The sequence below is a fragment of the Camellia sinensis genome, chromosome 12, assembly GCF_055761805.1.
Source record: "Camellia sinensis isolate YWXY chromosome 12, ASM5576180v1, whole genome shotgun sequence".
NCBI lineage: Eukaryota > Viridiplantae > Streptophyta > Magnoliopsida > Ericales > Theaceae > Camellia > Camellia sinensis.
In genome coordinates, this window is record NC_138972.1 from 35,436,222 (window position 1) to 35,455,052 (window position 18,831).

Here is an 18,831-nt window from a genome sequence, read left to right on the forward strand (position 1 = left end):
ATTAACTATAGATCAGTTCATTTGGAAGCATCACAAGTCAATCAATCATTCACTTCAGGAAATCTAAGAACAAAATAGCCTTCAAGGAAATCATTCACTTCAAGTTAGACACAAAGTCAAATGCAACATCAAAAGTGTTCTAACTCTATCCAAAAATTTTAAGCTTATTAATCTATGACTTCAATCAATGAATCTTGACCCCTGTGGGCAGACCAATGGCCCCTATATATGTTGAAGGTCGGTCTGTCTGCAGCAGCTGGATTTGAATGGGCTTCTAACGACGTCATTGCAGCTTCCATGAGAATCAATTAGTTATAACTTAAAAACATGTTTCCATGAGAATGACAACCGTATTCAAAATCATAAACAAAGACAGAGAACAAAATGAAACTAAAATAACTTGGATAGTAATGAAGTTCAATATACAGCTTTGCAAATACTTCAAACTGAAAATCACTATTTAATATTATTAAGCTTTTGAACATTACCACTATGAGACTAATCAATAGTTAGGTAATAGTATGATGCCCTACTTGGTAAATGACAAATAAATAACTCAATATATAGTAACAATTTTAGGTCTTAGATACAGAGAAAGACATCTCAAGTTTGATTTTATTTTATTATAAAAAAAAAAATTTAAAAAAGAGGAGAGAGAGAGAGAGAGAGAGGATGAGGGCGAGGGTGAGGGTGAGATTGAATGCTGAGAACTCACAACCACCGTAGTACGTGTTACATCATTAAATAAAATTCATAAGATGAAAAGAATAACAATCCAAATGCATCAAATAGAAATCCTTGCCTTTGTAACCAAGAACACAAGCCCCACCAACGAAACCACCAACGGCTCCATTGATGAAGTCCCTCTTCATCCTATAATTCTGCAACAGCTTCTCTATGCCTATATAAACACCACCAATTGCAGCAAAAGTCATCCCATAGTTACCCATCATTTTGAGGGTCCTCATCAACTCTGCAAGTGCAACCCTTCTCGCAACAAGAGGCACATCGTGGCAACTATGATACCCCAAATAGTACCGGAAGCCAAACCAGTGGTTGCACCCTTAATCTCTGCAAATCCCTTGCTTCTCTCCCCCTTAATAAATGTGTTCCTCTAATCTTACTTACATGCATGAAAACCTTGTTACTTAAGACTTCTTTTTTCCATTGAATCATCATCAGTTAAGGTCCAATAAGTTAAGCAAATAGTATTAAATATTAATTCTAAAAGCTGAATTCAAGCGTATTTCCAGGTCCAGACTCATACCACAAAAATAATAATAATAATAATAATAATAATAAAATTAAAATAAAATAAAAAACTTCTTTCATTGTACCATGAACAACACATTTGATACAGAATATATTGATGCTCAACAAAGGAAATAGAAGTCAAATTGGAAATTGCCCATTCCATACCAGGCTAGTCAAAGTAAAACCAAAAAAAAAAAATGAGCTGATAGTGAGTATGACCAAGTGAAACAGCCATCTGATGTACTGCAGCATTTACAGCACAAGCCAATAGAGTCTCAGCAGCTGTAAATGAAGTGTGAGTATAGAGCTGAAGCTACAGCCACTGGATATAGTGTTCCAGCTGATGTAACTTACAGTTTGTTATTGAGTTAGTTACATTCCAACTGTGCAACTAGTATCTCTCACTCTTATATATAACCTCCCTCCCTCCCTCCCTATAATAGACATTTGTGAATGAAATGAATAGACTTCGAATTTCGAAGATGATCTATAGATCTCTAAATACCTAAGTTCTCAAGGATCCATAGATCTCCTTTAACTAGGTAATGACTAAAGTTGCAAATAGAATGAAACATCAGTACAAGGACAATACTTGAGCAATCAAAGTGAAGTGATTTTGCTAAGATGATCTGTTTGGGATTCCAGACAAAATAAACAACTGGGTATAACATAGGAAACAAACATTGAAAAACATGACCATTTTAATTTCCACCTTGAGCTTAGTAGATTTTGCATTAAGAAACATTTTTTCTTTCCCTTTTTTTCCTTAAAGGGGTTCTGTTGCACAAAACAATTGCCATTTCTCAGGCAAAACTAACAAAACATCAAACTTGCCACTGGTCTGAGTGCCTTATTCAAATTATTTGTTCCCACATTTGAACCATACCAGAAACTTCAAAAGCCGTAGCCCCATTGATCTCGGTCAAAGTCACTGCAACCATTTCTCTAAGCGTCACATGACCCGATGCTGATTAGTCCCTGCAATCAAATCCACCAGCACATTAAAAAAAAAAACAGCAAACTGCAAACATAAAAGAGCTATAAATTCCAAATGCCACTTCCTAAATGCACTGTCACAGCACCAACCAACCTATTATAAAAGATGAACACGCCAAAGATATAGTATAAATAAATTTTGCAGGCACATAGAGAAAATAATAATTGATAAAAAAATTCAACATGAAGATATAAATTGATTCACAATCAAAAGAACTGAAAAATTCATCAGGAAAAAAGAATAAGAAAAAGAAGTTGATTCCTTAAAAAGAGAGGGTCCAAAGACCACAAGTTGAACAAATTTGGGATATAATGTAGAAACAAATTAGTCACTAATTCGACATATCCTAAACATCAAAAGCAGCCTAAATACTCACTAATTCCTCGGTTTTGCAAACTTTTCATTGAAGAAGTCTACCACCAGACTAGGGACTGTATTCTCTATTTTGTTACCTGCACAGCTTTCTCGTGTAAGAAACAAATCTCAGAATTTGAGATCTGGAAACTTCTATGTAGATGGAAAAAATAACTAAAAAATGACCAAAAGGAAATCATATTTCATACATATATAATGTCAATAAATATTAGATCTGTAATAAATATTAGATCTGTAAGCATATTAATCAAACTCATTGGGAAAAGCTGCTCCCAATTGTTAATGGAGAAGGCAAAAGCATGAACAAGAATCGAATCCAGTTACCGATATCAGAAACATTAGAGATGAGAAAACTATTTTTTTCTGGAAACAAAAAATAAGTACATACAAAACAAAGAGCACAAAGCAGATAGATAGCTTGAAATCAACAAGGAAAAAAAGAAAAAGAAAAAGGAAATAGCTAAGAAAAAGCTAACCTGAGGAAATGATTTCCGGATTGCTTTGACTCAACTCAACATCGACAAGAATTGGCTAAGAACAAAGCAAATAACCAAAGAGACATCTCAAATCAGTTATCTTGCCAATGCTGCGCAAAGAGATTGACAGGCTACACATACAAAAGCAACTAGATCTAGAGACTTTTATATATATATCCATATGTTAATAAAAGATGAATTGCACATGTTAATAAGTGGAGGTCCTATCCACAAACTAGCCTTCAAGATTTTTGAGACATTTTAAGTGCATCCACAATGTAAAGACACACTTTTGGGTCTTTTTTATAAACCTTGAGCAGGGTAAGCTACAAAAAGCGATAACTTTCAGACCACTTGAAAGGTTCTATGACAGAGAAGGCCCTAGGAGTGACATGGAATAATTGTCTAAAAAGCAACTAAATGATCTGCTATAGCTGTTTTAAATTTTGGGGTGGAGAAAAAAAAGAAAAAAAAAACAGAACTCGAGAGAGGAATAGAAACAGTAGGTTCGTGGAGGTAGAACTGATAAAAACGGAGTGCGTGAAACAAAGGAGGCAGTAGCCATTGTAAACACTGATACCATATAAAACAATAATAATCAAACTAGTGACTGCTGTATTGTATTTGCAGGTAGAGCCTACTTGTGCATCTTACTCTTCTTCTTCTAACGCCATTGCCACTTCTTTTTAAATTATTGAGTATTGTACGGGAAAGAAATAAAGGATTTGGTAATCGATTCGTGTAATAAAAGTTGGGGCGTTACATTAGGGATGGTCACAAGTCAAGTTTGGGACAGTTTTGTAGTAATCTACCTCCGTCCTGTATCATATCGAGGGCAGGACAAATCGAGAGGTGGCAAAGGCAAGGCGAGGGTGTGTCAGGGGACGGGTTAATTTTGTAAATTGAAGAATGATAATATTAATAAAAATTGTAGATAATATGGTATATTGTAGATAATGATTTATACTTAGGGAGAATTATAAGATATAAGACAGAAAAAATAAGTTCAATAGCATTTATTTCGAAATCCTACTAAATCCACCATATGACTTGCATTGATCTTTAATTTTGATTTGCACATACGCCAAATGATCAAAAATTAAAGGTTATAAAAAGCAGGACCATCACTTGATTTTAAGGTTCAAGAATCATAATATGACTCCGCTAATCAAGAAAGTAATTTGTCGTCATCGAAAAACTCAATTTGAGAACTTAGGTACTAGATGGAAAACATATTAGGCACCCATTTGGTTTGACACAACAATAGCCTTTACTCATCATCACAAAAATCTTAAATCAAAAATTGGAAAGACTTGTGAATCACCGTTATTAAACAAAAAAAATTGAGATAACCTTAAAAAAGAAAATAGGCAAAATTCGTTGTTCAATAGGGTTTTTTTCATTATTTTCTAAAAAAGTTAGGTTGATTTTCGGCAATTGGATCAACTTTAATTAGAGTTAAGTGGGGAGTTAGTTGGTCATCGTTTTTCAAAGAAACCAAACTTAAAATTAATTGTGCATGTTGGAAGAAAAAGCATATTAAACTTGGAAGGAATTATAAGAATTATCAGGATAAAATTATTAAAATTTGACAGATAAAAAGTTCAAAAAAAAAATGAAAAGATTAGCTATCGACTCATCAATAAGAATGTTTAAGATTCATGGGAAAGTACACAAGGTCCACATGAATAAAAGACCCCAGAAAAACCTAATGTCAGAGACAAGGCTAACTCAACACTAATACAAATTACCATTGGACACTTTTGATTTTTTGTTTTTCACTGGCACTAGTTTTTTTTTTTTTTTTTTTTTGAGAGAATTTACGTGTAGGTCTTCATAGGTGGATTTATTGTCCAATAGGTTATGTGAGAATGATATGGTATTTTTCATCAAACACTATTAAAAAATGTCACTAATTGTTAATTTTCAGTGACAGTTTAAAAATTGTCACAGAAAATGTCATTAATTGTAAATTTTAGTGACGGTTTAAAAAAATCGTCACAAAAAAGTCAACTTTTTGCAACAGTTTTAAAAATTCGTCACAGAAAAAAGTCATTAATTATAAGTTTTAGCAACACTTCACAAAAATTGTGACAAAAACAAAGTCGCTAATTGTCAATTTTTAGCAATATATATAAAAAATCGTCCCAAAAAATTATTTTTAGTGACAATTTTACCATAATTTATTTTTAATAAGACTTGCTGAAAATTAAATCTAACTATCAAAACCTATTAGTAGTTTGTTTTGTTTTTTTGAGCAAAAATAAAGAAAACTTCGGTCATAGAGAGAAGAAATTTAAAATAAAGTTTCAAAATACATAGCAAACAAATGAAACTAATGGTTATCTATAATAAGCGTCACTGAATTATGCTTAAGCAAGCATGTAAAAATTGTAATAAAAATTGTAAAAATTGTAATAAAAATTGTAAAAATTATTAGATAATAATATCGAGGTAACAGAGGTGTTTGTTTGGTGTGGATTATAAGGGGTGATTATAACTTATTTTAATTTAAAAATCTGTACCAGACTGTTTGGTGCAGCTTCTGCTTACAGTTTTTTAGACAGAAATAACTTAAATAAGCTGAGAAAAACTGATTATTTAGAAGCTGACGAATGGGTGCTTCTGCTTATAACTTTCTGATTATTAGTTTTTAGTTTACAATAATCCACACCAAACAGCCCCCAACTTTAAACAAGAAAATAGGCAAAATTCATTGTTCAATAGGGTTTTTTTCATTATTTTCTTAAAAAGTTAAGTTGGTTTTTGACGATTGGAGCAACTTTAATTAAAGTTGATTAGGGAGTTAGTTGGCTCTCGTTTTTTAAAGAAACTGAACTTAAAAAGCAGTGAGTGTGCATGTTGGAAGAAAAAGCATATGAAACTAGGAAGAAATTACACGAATTGGAAGAAATTAAACGAATTATCAGGATAAAAAATTATTAAAATTTGACAATTCAAAAATTCAAAAAAAAAAAATGAAAATGAAAAGAATAGCTATCAACTCATCAATAAGAATGTTCATAGCAAAGAACACAAGGTCCACATTAATAAAAGACTCCAAAAAAACCTAATGTTAGAGATAAGGCTAACTCAACACTAACACAAACTACCACTGGACGCTTTGGATTTTTTTTTTTTTTTTTCACTGGCGATGTTTTTTTTTTTTGGTGCTAAAAATAAAAACTTCAGTCATGGAGAAAAGAAATTTGATAAGCGTCACTGAATTAGCCTTGAGCGAGCATGTAAAAATTGTTATCCAGAGATAGCAATGGTAATCTATTGATGCGAAAGAGATTATCGTCGGGGGAGCTTGGAACAGAGTTGGATCATTGTGACTGTTCTATTCGACGTTCTCTTTTTCACTTCTTCCAAGTAGGGGGTTGGCAAGTATTGATGACTTCTGTTTCTATGAAATTCTTGTAGCTTGGCTTAGGAGCCTAAATTCTCTTTTATAGTTTCCACGCAAAACATTATAGTTTTTGCTGGAAGTAGGTGCTGCATTTGCTCAGCAGTCTTACTTGAAACTTGATCATGCTGCTCCGCATTGCGACATCCTCGGGATACTGGGGTTGAAGATCTATCTTCCACATTAATGCAATCTTTAGACAGATGAGAAGATTCAGGCATTTTGTGTAGCTGATCAATCGTCTTATCTACTGTAGAAAACCCTTTGTTCTGAATTACCACAACCGAGAGGCTTAGTTTGTGAAAGAAACACTATGTCCAGATTTGTCTCCTTCATCATCATGCACTGCTTGATCTATAGCAAAGGCATTGTTGTTATAACTTTGTTGTCTTTTCATGGGGGCAACCTCCTTTGTTTGGAGATTATGCACAAACCCATTTGGTGGCATTTTTTAAAAGACGCCATGCTTTCTGTCTTTTTTTTTTTTTTTTTTTTTTGGGGGGGGGGGGGTTCTTTTTTTAAAAATTTTATTTATTGTGGTTAAAAAAAAGGCTCAATTTTCAATTGCATAAAATCTGTAAGTTAAGGATTCAATTTTCAATTTTCAATTTTCAATTGCACTGTGTTAACACTATAAACTGTAGGTTTTGTATTCTATTATAAAATACACAAGCACATAAATTGGAACATTTCATACCTTGTTTATATTAACCACAAACCATACAAAACAAACAAGCGAATAAAACCATGAAAATATTGGATAATTCATGAAATCATGTCAAAGTTTTAACTATATCACCCAAAAAAAAAAGATTTGATAAAATTTTTGCTTTGAACCAAAACCCTTAGAAGAAATAAGCTAGCAAATGTTCTAACAGATACAACATTCACTGCAGCCTTCTCTGCTGCTTTTGTTGTTTTGGCTTTTCGTTCTGTTTGACGCCTTGATCTCATTGCTATACTATTGTAGATTTGTTCCTGGAGAAGTTTGAGTTCTTCATGGACCTTCTCCAAATCATCAGTTTCTTTAATCTCCACCAAGCCAATTTCAGCTTCTGGGGATTCTACTGCAATGACCACCAGTCCTGTTTCTTGCAAACTGTGCCCTATCAAACAAGACGGTACCAGCTTCAATTGGAATAATTTCAGGTTTAGCATCCAATTTTGTGGAACTATGTTATAGCCAACCATCATTCATTGTCGTATCCTCCATAACCTTGACTGTTGCAACTTGCAACAACAACTATAATAGCACTTTCACTTGTAAGAAGAGATTTTTAGCCAAACTCACTCCAAAGTTTGCCTACAAGGTAATATGTCCAATAAGGTTGCAAGCACAAGTTAGTAATTTAAATCAAGATGTTTAATGAGAAGCCATTTAGTTTTGTAATTACAGTCTAGGATTGACTAGGTGATTCCCCAACTTGTGGACATCCAGCTAAATTATTTTCAAGCAGACATGAAAACCTAACCAGCAAATAGACCACTTAAAGAAGAAAAGAAAGGAAAAAAGAGACAAGAAGGAAGAAATCAAGTTAGACAAAAAGTCAAATGCAACATTAAGAATTTTCTAACTCTGTCCAAAAATTTTAAACTTATTAATCTATGACTTCAATAGATGAATTTTGACCTCTGTGGGCAGACCAATTGCCTCTATATATGTTCAAGGTCTGTCTGTCTGTCTGTCTGCAGCAGTTGGATTTGAATGAGCTTCTAATGACATCAGTTGCAGCTTCCATGAGAATCAATTAACTGAAAAGCATGCTTCCATGAGAATGACGGCCATATTCAAAATCATAAACAAAAACAGAATTGGTCCACGCTGAAGCAACAAAATGAAGCTAAAATCGCTTGGATAGTAATGAAGTTCAATATTCGGCTTTGCAAATACTTCAAACTGAATATCACTATTTAATATTATTAAGATTTTGAACATTACCACTATGAAACTAACCAATAGTCAGGTAATAGTACGATGCCCTACTTGGTAAATGACAAATAAATAATTCAATACTAACAATTTTAAGTCTTGGATACAGCATACAGAGAAAGACATCTCAAGTTTGAATTTATTTTATTAAAAAGAAAAAAGAAGAGAGAGAGAGTGAGATTGAATGCTGAGAACTCACAACCACCATCGTACATGTTACAGCAGTAAATAAAATTCATAAGAGGAAAAGAATAATATAACAATCCAAATCCATCAAATAGAAATCCTCACCTTTGTAACCAAGAACACAAGCCCCAGCAATGAAACCACCAACGGCTCCATTGATAAGGAGACACCGTTGGGGAAGAAGAAGAAAACAAGAGAGAGAGAGAGAGAGAGAGAGAGAGAGAAGCCATACCTGAAACCGATCGAGGAAGGGCTGGAGAAGAGAAACCAAAAGCAGCAAGCATAGATTTTGGCAGGGAGACACCGTCGCCTTAATCTCTGTAAATCCCTCGCTTCCGGCCTCCCTCTCTGCAAACCTTCTCTCTCCCTTCATAAATGTGCTTGTGTAATCTTACTTGCATGCATGAAAACCTTGTTACTTAATACCTCTTTTTTCCATTGAATCATCATCACCTAAGGTCCAACAAGTTAAGCAAACAGTATTAATTCTAAAAGCTGAATTCCAGCATATTTCCAGATCCAGACTCATGCCCTAAAAAAAAACAAAAAAGAAACTTCTTTCACTGAACCATGAACAACACATTTGATACAGAAGACAATGATGCTCGACAGAGGAAATAGAAGTCAAATCGGAAATGATCTGATAGTGAGTATGACAAAGTGAAACAGCCGTCTGATGTGCTGCAGCATTTGCAGCAGAAGCCAATAGAGTCTCAGCAGCTGTAAATGAAGTGTGAGTATAGAGCTGAAGCAACAGCCACTGGATATAGTGTTCCAGCTGACAAAACTTAGTCTCATATCAAACTTGCCTCTGGTCTGAGTGCCCTTATTCAAATTATTTTAACCTATTTGTTCCCACATTTGAACCATACCAGAAACTACAAAAGCCCCATTGATCTTGGTCAAAGTCACTGCAACCATTTCTCTAAGTGTCACATGACCCCGACGCCGATTAGTCCCTGCAACCAAATCCACCAGCATATTAAAAAAAACTGCAAACTGCAAACATAAAAGAAATCATACTTACCAAACATAAAAGAACTATAAATTCAAAAAGCCACTTCCTCAATGCACTGTCACAGCACCAACCAACCTATTATCAAAGATGAACACACCAAAGATATAGTATAAATAAATTTTGCAGCACATAGAGAAAATAATAATTAATCAAAAAATTCAACATGAAGACATAAATTGATTCACAATCAAGAGAACTGAAAAATTCATCAGGAAAAAAGAAAAAGAAAAAGAAGTTGATTCCTTAAAAAGAGAGGGTCCAAAGACCACAAATCGAACAAATTAGTCACTAATTCGACATATCCCAAACATCAAAAGAAGCCTAAATAGTCACTAATTCCTTGGTCTTGCTCACTTTTCATTGAAGAAGTCTACCACCAGACTAGGGACTGTATTCTCTATTTTATTACCTGCACAGCTTTCTCATGTAAGAAACAAATCTCTGAATTTGAGATCTGGAAACTTCTCATACCATTACTGCATGAACATATGCATATCCCTGGCAGCAAAAATAAGGAGGTCAACTTGGATCACATATGACTGCATAAAGCTTTCTGTATAAGCATAGAACAAGTAATATTAATTCAAAGTACAGAGGATGTGGATGGAAAAAATAACTAAAAAATGACCAAAAAGAAATCATATTTCATACATAACGTCAATAACTATTAGATCTGTACACATGTTAATCAAACTCATTGGGAAAACCTGCTCCCAATGGTTAAAGGCGAGGGCAAAAGCATGAACGAGAATCCAATCCAGTTACCAATATCAGAAACATTCGAGATAAGAATACTATTTGTTCTGAAAAAAAAAAAATAACCACATACAAAACAAAGAGCACAAAGCAGATTGATAGCTTGAAACCAACAAGGAAAAAAAAAAAAAAAAAAAGAAGAAAGGAAAATAGCTGACAAAAAGCTAACCTGAGGAAATGATTTCCAGATTGTTTTGACTCAACTCAACGTCGACAAGAATTGGCTAAGAGCAAAGCAGATAACCAAAGAGACATCTCAAATCAGTTATCTCGCCAATGCTGCACAAAGAGATTGACAGGCTATACATACAAAAGCAACTAGATCTAGAGACTTGTATATATTTATATCCATATGTTAATAAAAGATGAATTGCACATGTTAATAAGTGGAGGTCCTATCCACAAACTAGCCTTCAAGATTTTTGAAACATTTTAAGTGCATCTACAATGTAAAGACACACTTTTGGGTCTTTTTTATAAACCTTGAGCAGGGTAAGTTACAAAAAGTGATAACTTTCAGACCACTTCAAAGGTTCTATGACAGAGAAGGCCCTATGAGTGACTTGGAATAATTGTCTAATAGGCAACTAAATAATCTGCTATAGCTGTTTTAAATTTTATAGTGAAAAAACAAAGAAAAAAAAACAGAACTTGAGAGAGGAAAAGAAACAGTAGGTTCGTGGAGGTAGAACTGAAAAAAACGGATTGCGTGAAACAAAGGAGGCAGTAGCCATTGTAAACTCTGATACCATATAAAACAATAATAATCAAACTAGTGATTGAATGGTCTCACATACCGCTGTATTGTATTAGCACTTAAATAAAGTATGCATAATTGGTGATATATAGCATCTCCTTTGTCTAGGTAATGAGCAAAGTTACAAATAGATTAAAACACTAGTACAAGGACAATACTTGAGCAATCAAAGTGAAGTGAATTTGCTAAATTGAATTTTTGACACTTAAAAATAAAAAAAAATAAAAACAGACAAGAAGCATAACAGCATTTGAATTTAATCCAAGATTTAAATCTCTCTTACACAGACACATTCATAAGAATTATAATTCTTACACATCCAGAGGATTGCATATTAACTCTATGAACACTAAAGAAAACTAAAATCTGTGTTTTTGACCCACAAAAGTGCTTGAAAGTTTTCAAAATTAACCACTATAAGCATCACAAGAACTTGTTTTACAGATAAAGACTGAAATGATTAGATGAGGAAATTCATTAGCAAGTTTTGTTTTTGAAGCCCAAAATCAACTCATGTTCCTGTATTTAGAAGAAGAATAAAAAAATGAATTCTTGACATTTAAAAAAGAGATAAACGAGAAACATAACACGGCATTTGAATTTTACCCAAGATTTAGATCTCTTTTACACAGACACATATATCAGACAAACACAGACACATTCATAAGATCTACAATTATTAACAGTTGATACATAACCAGAGGATTGCTTATTATAACTATATGAACACTAAAGAAAACCAAATAATTATTAAGCAGTTATTCCAAGAAGAAGAAGAAGAAGAAGAAGAAGAAGAAGAAAACAAATGACAGAGACAGCGAGAGACAGAGAACATGATTACCAACCGAAGAGTAGCTCAAAATTGTGGAAGTACATATTGGCATCTCTGATCATATCATTGTTTGGGTATAAAATTGTCTAGGATCTTGTTCTTCAAGTAGAATAGCACCTTCAAAGAACAAGGTCCTAGACAAGCCTATACACCAACAATAAAATCTTCGAAATATAACTAAGTTTGTTTTTTTCTTTTTTCGCTACAAACAAGGAGAGATAGATAGATAGATAGAGAGAGAGAGAGAGAGAGAGAGTGTGTTGGGGGATTAATATAAAGGCTAGAGAAACGGTTAAAATTCTGAATTGTGGATCTCCTGCTCTAATTGAAAGACTATGTGACAGCTTGGTAGTAACTGCTCTGGTAGTTAATTAAACAAATAACATTAAATGTTAAATATTTATCATATAAATAAATAAAATAAAATAAAAAACCAGGCATCCAAGTATACGGGTATTTGATTATAGACCATAGCACAAAACAATTTATCAAACTAAAATTATTCATGCCTCTATATATATATGTGTGGGGGCCGAATATTGGGGGTCGTAAAGAGACCGAATAATTGGACCTGGAGAGTCGAAATATATACATTGCATTCAGCCCCATCTTGCACATTTAAATCCTACCCTATTCGGCCAAATAGCCGGTTGAGTTAGGGCCGAGTGAAATGCGGTTTGCAACGAAAGAAGCCGAGTAAATAGTTATACGGCGAATTGAAAGTGGGCCCAGTCCCGAGACCCAAGAAAGAAAAGATATAAATAGAAGACCATCAGGTAGAAAAAGGTATGTGAGAATTAGTACGCTTCATTTAAAATACAAGTAATCCAAAGAGTAGAGACTGACTCGTCCGTCGGAGTGCTAATTCCGGCACCCCCGACCGGAGTGTTTGTTTCTTTTTAGGTCGTCCAGGACTTCAGCTGAGGATCTCGAGCGTCCCAATGGATCAAAAAAGTATTATCAAACCACTTCCCCACAACAAACATACATAACACATCGCCAATTACCATCTCTAGCTCACACATCTCCATGAGGTCCCCTTTGAATGGAGAACAATGGCAAAGGAAGTAAGTCCCTTAGAAAAAAAAAAATTTAATATAATTTCCTCTTGATGTCTCTACAAGAAATTAAGGTGTTGGACACAAAAATTTAGAGACAAAATATTTGTCGCCAAAAGTGTTATTATTTTATTCTTAGTGACAAAATTAGACATTTAATGTTAAATTAGTAACCTTTTGTCACAAAAAATTTGTCTCAAAAAATAAACCTTTTTGGGACCAACCCTAAAACGCATTTATTAGCAACATTTACAAAAAAAATTCCCTAAAAGCCATTTTTTTACTTTTCGGGATGACTTTTTAGTGATTGTCCTCGTGACAATTGAAATTAGTCTCTAGAAACCTAATTTTCACTTTAGTCTTTAGAAACCTAATTTTCTCCTCTCTCTCTCTCTCTCTCTCTGTGGTCAACGTTCGCAAATCTTTGTCCACAAGCACCTCAATTGCATCCATCTCCATCACCACTACAGTTTTTAGTACTTTAAAGAGTTATCGTCATTCGTATAGAATTGAACTATGTTGTCGCTATTTGTAACCACTATCCAAATCTGAAGCTTTTGTCGATAACATTATATTCAAGACCAACAATCTGAAATTCTAGTACAACTGCAAGTGCATCTCTTTTAATCTCTCTCTCTATATATATTATGCACAGATATGTGTATGTGTTTGCACCATAAATTGTTCTCTTTCAATGTGGTCTGTCGATTGTGGCCAATTCTAATTTTATTGATTGTGGCCTGTCAATCACGGCCAAATCTAATCTCATTAATTGTGGGCAGTCGATTTTGATCCGCCGATTTAGACCATAAATTATTTTTAACATAAAATTATGGCCATATATATTCATATTTATATTTATTATTATTATTGTTTCTTATAATGTTTTGCAGGATGCAATGATTCCAAAACATATGGCATAACTGAAAAGAAGTGGCAACATGGGCATAAAATGGTGGCAACTTGTGAACTCCCCATGACGTGTTAAAAGTGTGGTTGTGAAAGAAACTGTGTAACAGTCAGCAATTCAAATGAAGAACTGCCTAGCAGTTGTGGAGTTTATACGATGGTGAGCCTATAAATGGGCCAAGTAAAAACAAGCAGAATAGGACATCATCAACAACTTAACAACACATAGCTTTTAGACTTAGGAGTAGTTTATTGTAACTTAGAAGTAGTTTCTTTTGTAATTTACAATTTGTAACTTGTAATGCCCCGAATAAATAACACAACCCATATCATAATCAACACATGCAATTGATCAACAACACTTTATATTCTCTTTCATTATATCTTTGATCATTACAAAAAGTGACATATGCAATATATATTCACAAATCCTGGATCCTGAATCTATGGCATATGGGATGAATACAAGAGTAAAAAGGTAAGTAAAACCAAGTAATGAAATGCCCTAATGGCTACAACTTTCCAAGACGATACTTGGTTACAAACAAAATGAGTTTAAACTCAATACAAGTAAAGCCCTAGGCTTAAATAAAAACAATTACATCAAGAAATCAAAAATGAAGCCTTAATCTCCAAGTCCTCCCAGGCTACGTCCTTGGTGGAGGCATGTTATCAACACCTGAAAGTTGTTTTCCACATAGGGTGAGCCACAACCCGGTAAAGATGTTCTAACAGTATATGAATCTTAGCAAAATTATGAGGTGAATGCATACGCATGCCTTTGGTCAAACATTTCTCTTTTTCTATCTCAGCAATGTAACGCCAGATTATAAATCAACTCATGAAAATAATCTCATTATAACAGAAAACAGGGCAGTGGATACAACACCCTGGGAATCTCTAGGTACGTATTTGCTAGTAGGCTATACAAGCACTACCAAAGCCATTTTACCGATACTAACCGGAAAGATTGGCACCTAATCGCTCAAGTTTTTGAAATTTCACCAAGGACACACAGGTCAACATAATAAAAATCACAACCACACCCCCTAACCAGATTCACTACGGTATTCACCCCTTTCTCTAAAAAACCAATACATTTACAATGTTTAATATGAAATGACGCTCAATGCACAATGTAAGAGAAAGTAGTTTCAATTCAATTTAATCCTCATGCAATGTCTACAACAATCAAGACTATCTTCCACCGATAGCCCAAAATAGATATTTATATTCAGTAGATAATTTCCAATCAAAAGATATAGAATTTTTATCAATTACAATGGGAATGATACTACATATCCAACTCCACCATCATCGTCAACATAAACATTGTTCCAATTTCGCAATACTCAACATCATCACCCATTTTCCTTCACAATTCCAAATATCCAAAAATCTAGGGCAAAACTTCATTTGTTTTACAAAATCAATCTCAAGAAGAAATATCCACCATTTTAATATATTTCACTCATAAATGCATCCTCACAACCATTTTCAAGAATCTATTTGGAAAACTCCTCTTTTAATTTCAAATCCAAACCCTAGGTTTTTCTCAAAATTTTCCAAATCAATACCGCTTTCAAAGGACAAATAACTAAGCTAAAAATCATATAAAAGAGTCAAAGAAGTCCCTACCTCAAAGTAGAAGACACGAAGAAATGATGGGTAAAACTTGACGGAGTTAAAAACACAAAATGCTCAAATTAAAATGAAGCCCTCGACGTGCTCAACGTTTTTCTCCAAAGGGCTAGAGTGAGGAAACCCACGGATTGAGAGTATTTGGAGCTAGAGTTCAAGAACTAGAGAGAGAGTGTGAAGATTTAGGGTTTTGAAATGTTTAGAGAGAGAGAGAGAGGTGAAAAAATGACTGAAAATGGCTTCCTCTCGAACTGATATACGCACAGATCGCACGAGCGCAATAATGGTCGCTCGAGCGAAAGATACAAAAAGGTAACAACGCTCGAGCGACCTGAACCACCGCTAGAGCATATAATGACCTTCTCTTAATAGTTCAAACTTGCAAAAGATCACTCAAGCGCAAAAAAGACCGCTCGAGCGAAGATATCAAACTCTCAGTAGTTTTATAGGCTGTAAAAAATTGCTCGATGCAAGAATGGTCGCTCGAGCGAACAAGCCAAAATCTGGACAATAACTCTTTGAAAAACTAACTTCCCAACATGTTTCAAATACCGCCGAAACTCCTAATAGCCAAACTCAAGATTAACAAGATAGAAATGAGACAAACAATAGCTAAGTAAATGGGTTCTCAGATCCAAAAGCAACAAATGAGTCGGGTCTAAAGAGAATCGTTATATAATTTGGTGAACTTCAGTAGTTTCATTCTGAAATTACTTTGTGTTTGCTTTGTTTACTTTGTTATTTTCAGTTGTTCCAAAGAAGTCCTCATTCTTTTGAGGCATTTTGAACCAATTCCACAATTGCTTGGTTATTCTTGTTTGATTGTTTAGTCGAAATTGTTGTTTAATTCCTATCGATTGGGAATAAGCATAATTTTTACTAACAGTATGTCAACAAATCTAATATTTTTTTCAACATCACCGATCGCAGATTTGATATTTTTGTGGATAGATTTTTATATACAGGATGATAGGTGTTGAGGTTGAAAGTAATTTATAGACTTGTATGTTGACAACTTGTTTTTGGATCTGAATTTGTAACAATGCGAATTTGAGTAAATGCTCAGTGCTCAATGATTTTTTTTTTAAGTCAACAAAGATCAAATTTCATTAATTGAATTGAAATTTTCCTTAAATTAAATTTTTCATTTTAGATAACTATGTTGATTAGGCATGTCACTGTTTAAACGTAGAGAAATTTCACTATGTTCACATACAAAAATTTCTCTATGTTAATAGATGCTAAATTTCATTAATTTAATTAAAATTTCCTCAAACTAAGGTATTTTTATTTTCAAAACTTTTACCATGGTCATGATAATGTTGAAGAGTGCTTCAAGCTACTAGTTTTATAGTTTTACCTTTTAATTAGAAATTTCACTATTTAAATACAGTGAAATTTTACTATGGCTGATAACGACAAATATAGTGAAATTTCACTGGCTAAAATCTACAAAGTTATTGAAATTTCATTTAACTATAATAGTAAAATTTCAATTGGTTTTCAATTTGGCAATTTTTAGCCATTATTTGAACTTTTGTTGGTAAATTCACCACATTGCCCTGTGAATCTTGCAATATGTTCAACAGTTGACTAGCTCCCATCACCATAAAAGAGGGTAAAATATGGTATCTTATACCTTTTGGGTATTCATGCAGCCTATCCACTCATTATGGGTAAGGTTTTCAGTAAACATGGGTTTGGACCCCCCAGGCCATAAGTCTACAAATTTCTCTAACAATGTCAGGCAATTTGGTCCGTAAGTACAACATTTTGTGGTGGTTGGGCCACTATTGGAGGAGCAAACACAGGATTTGGAGGAACCCTTTGTGCTTGAAGCCCTTTTGGTCTATGTAAAGGCACACGTGGGACTAGTTGTCCCTAGAGAATGGACTGTTCTTGCTGTGCTGGCTGATTTTGAGGGTATGGTTGACCCCTTGGGATAGGTATTTGTCCTTCAAATGGTGTTTCGAAGGGAATCACTAGAGAAGGAACTGGTGTCGTTTCTCTTCTAATTGCAAGAACTCCTTCCAATCCCCCGGGTGTCAATTCGAACACAGGATTAGTAAATACTCGAGTGTCAGACATGGGTTCAAACATAGGGTTTGAAAACTCCCGCATGCCACTTCCTTGTGTTAACCCTGCTCCAACAATGTGTATGGTTTTGTTGGTAGATAAAGGTATGCTCTGACTCATTGATAGTCTAAGAGGAGCTTCGTACTATGATTGAGTTATAGATGATGGTCTATCATTAATTTGATTATTAACTTAACCACTAATTTGTCCATTATTTTGTTCATTACTTTGCATAGGCAATTCGAGCCAATTTTTGCTGAAGTAAGTTTATATTTTCTTCAATTTGTCTAATGACAGGTGGTTAATAGGTATTCATAGGTTCTAAGGGTCTATTCAATTTCCGTGAGAAAGCATGCGATACATAAGAATGCGTAGACCCCGAATCAATTAATACATATGCATTTTGTGCACAAATAGAGAGAATACCTGACACAACAGTCTCGGTATTTTGCACGTCTCCCGGTACTAGTGCGAACACTCAGCCCTGCCTCACGGGCTCTTTCCCGGTAGCTCTGGGGTTAGGCTTTGGTGCTACAGTTGATGCTGCTGCGCTTGGTGCAGCTTTACTACTGGCTTGTGGAGCAGAGGGGCAGTCTTTAACCATGTGGCCCACCTTGCCACACCTGTAACAGGCTCCAGATATTCTGTAGCAGACCCCCTTGTGCTTCTTGCCACACTCAGGACAGGGTGGTATGAAACCACTCCCTTGGCTGGGGCTAGTTGTCAACCCCGTATTCTGTTTCTTGTTGGCTGGGTTGTGCTTGCCTTTCTTGAATTTGAAACCCTGCCTTTTACCATGCCATTCAGTTGTTGGTGTTTCAGATTGCTTCACCGCTGCAATGTTCGACTCGGCCATCAATGCCCGGTCGAGAACACCCACAAAAGTCGGTAATTTCAAAACATTTATCCGGTCAAGTATTGCCACATTAAGGCCGCCTTCAAATTTTCTGGCCTTCTTATATTCAGTATCCACTATGTGCGGTGCATAACGGGCAAGTTCAGTAAATTTCGTCTCATATTCTGCAACGGACATTGTGCCCTGCTTCAGCTGTTCAAATTCAGTCGCTTTCCTATCCCTGACACACTGAGGGAAATACTTTTCAAAGAAGGACTCCTTGAACTGAGCCCAAGTCATAACAGTATTTGTATCACGGATT

At 34.6% G+C, this 18,831-nt stretch overlaps 2 long non-coding RNA genes across 3 annotated transcripts; both read right to left on the reverse strand.

Annotated features, from left to right (window-relative positions):
- Nucleotides 1–1,919: 1,919 nt before the first annotated feature.
- LOC114318150 (uncharacterized) lies at nucleotides 1,920–3,392 on the reverse strand. The gene is made up of 3 exons (XR_003648942.2): nucleotides 3,103–3,392; nucleotides 2,628–2,703; nucleotides 1,920–2,232 (listed from the first exon to the last, which is right to left on the reverse strand). It is a non-coding gene; the product is annotated as an uncharacterized LOC114318150 (long non-coding RNA).
- Nucleotides 3,393–7,312: 3,920 nt separating this feature from the next.
- On the reverse strand, nucleotides 7,313–10,405 carry LOC114318149 (uncharacterized). 2 transcript variants are annotated; one of them, XR_003648941.2, is made up of 4 exons: nucleotides 10,055–10,405; nucleotides 8,860–9,720; nucleotides 7,906–8,263; nucleotides 7,313–7,814 (listed from the first exon to the last, which is right to left on the reverse strand). It is a non-coding gene; the product is annotated as an uncharacterized LOC114318149 (long non-coding RNA). The 2 variants fall into 2 exon arrangements; XR_003648940.2 differs by having other exon boundaries at nucleotides 7,313–8,263.
- Between the last annotated feature and the right edge of the window lie 8,426 nt (nucleotides 10,406–18,831).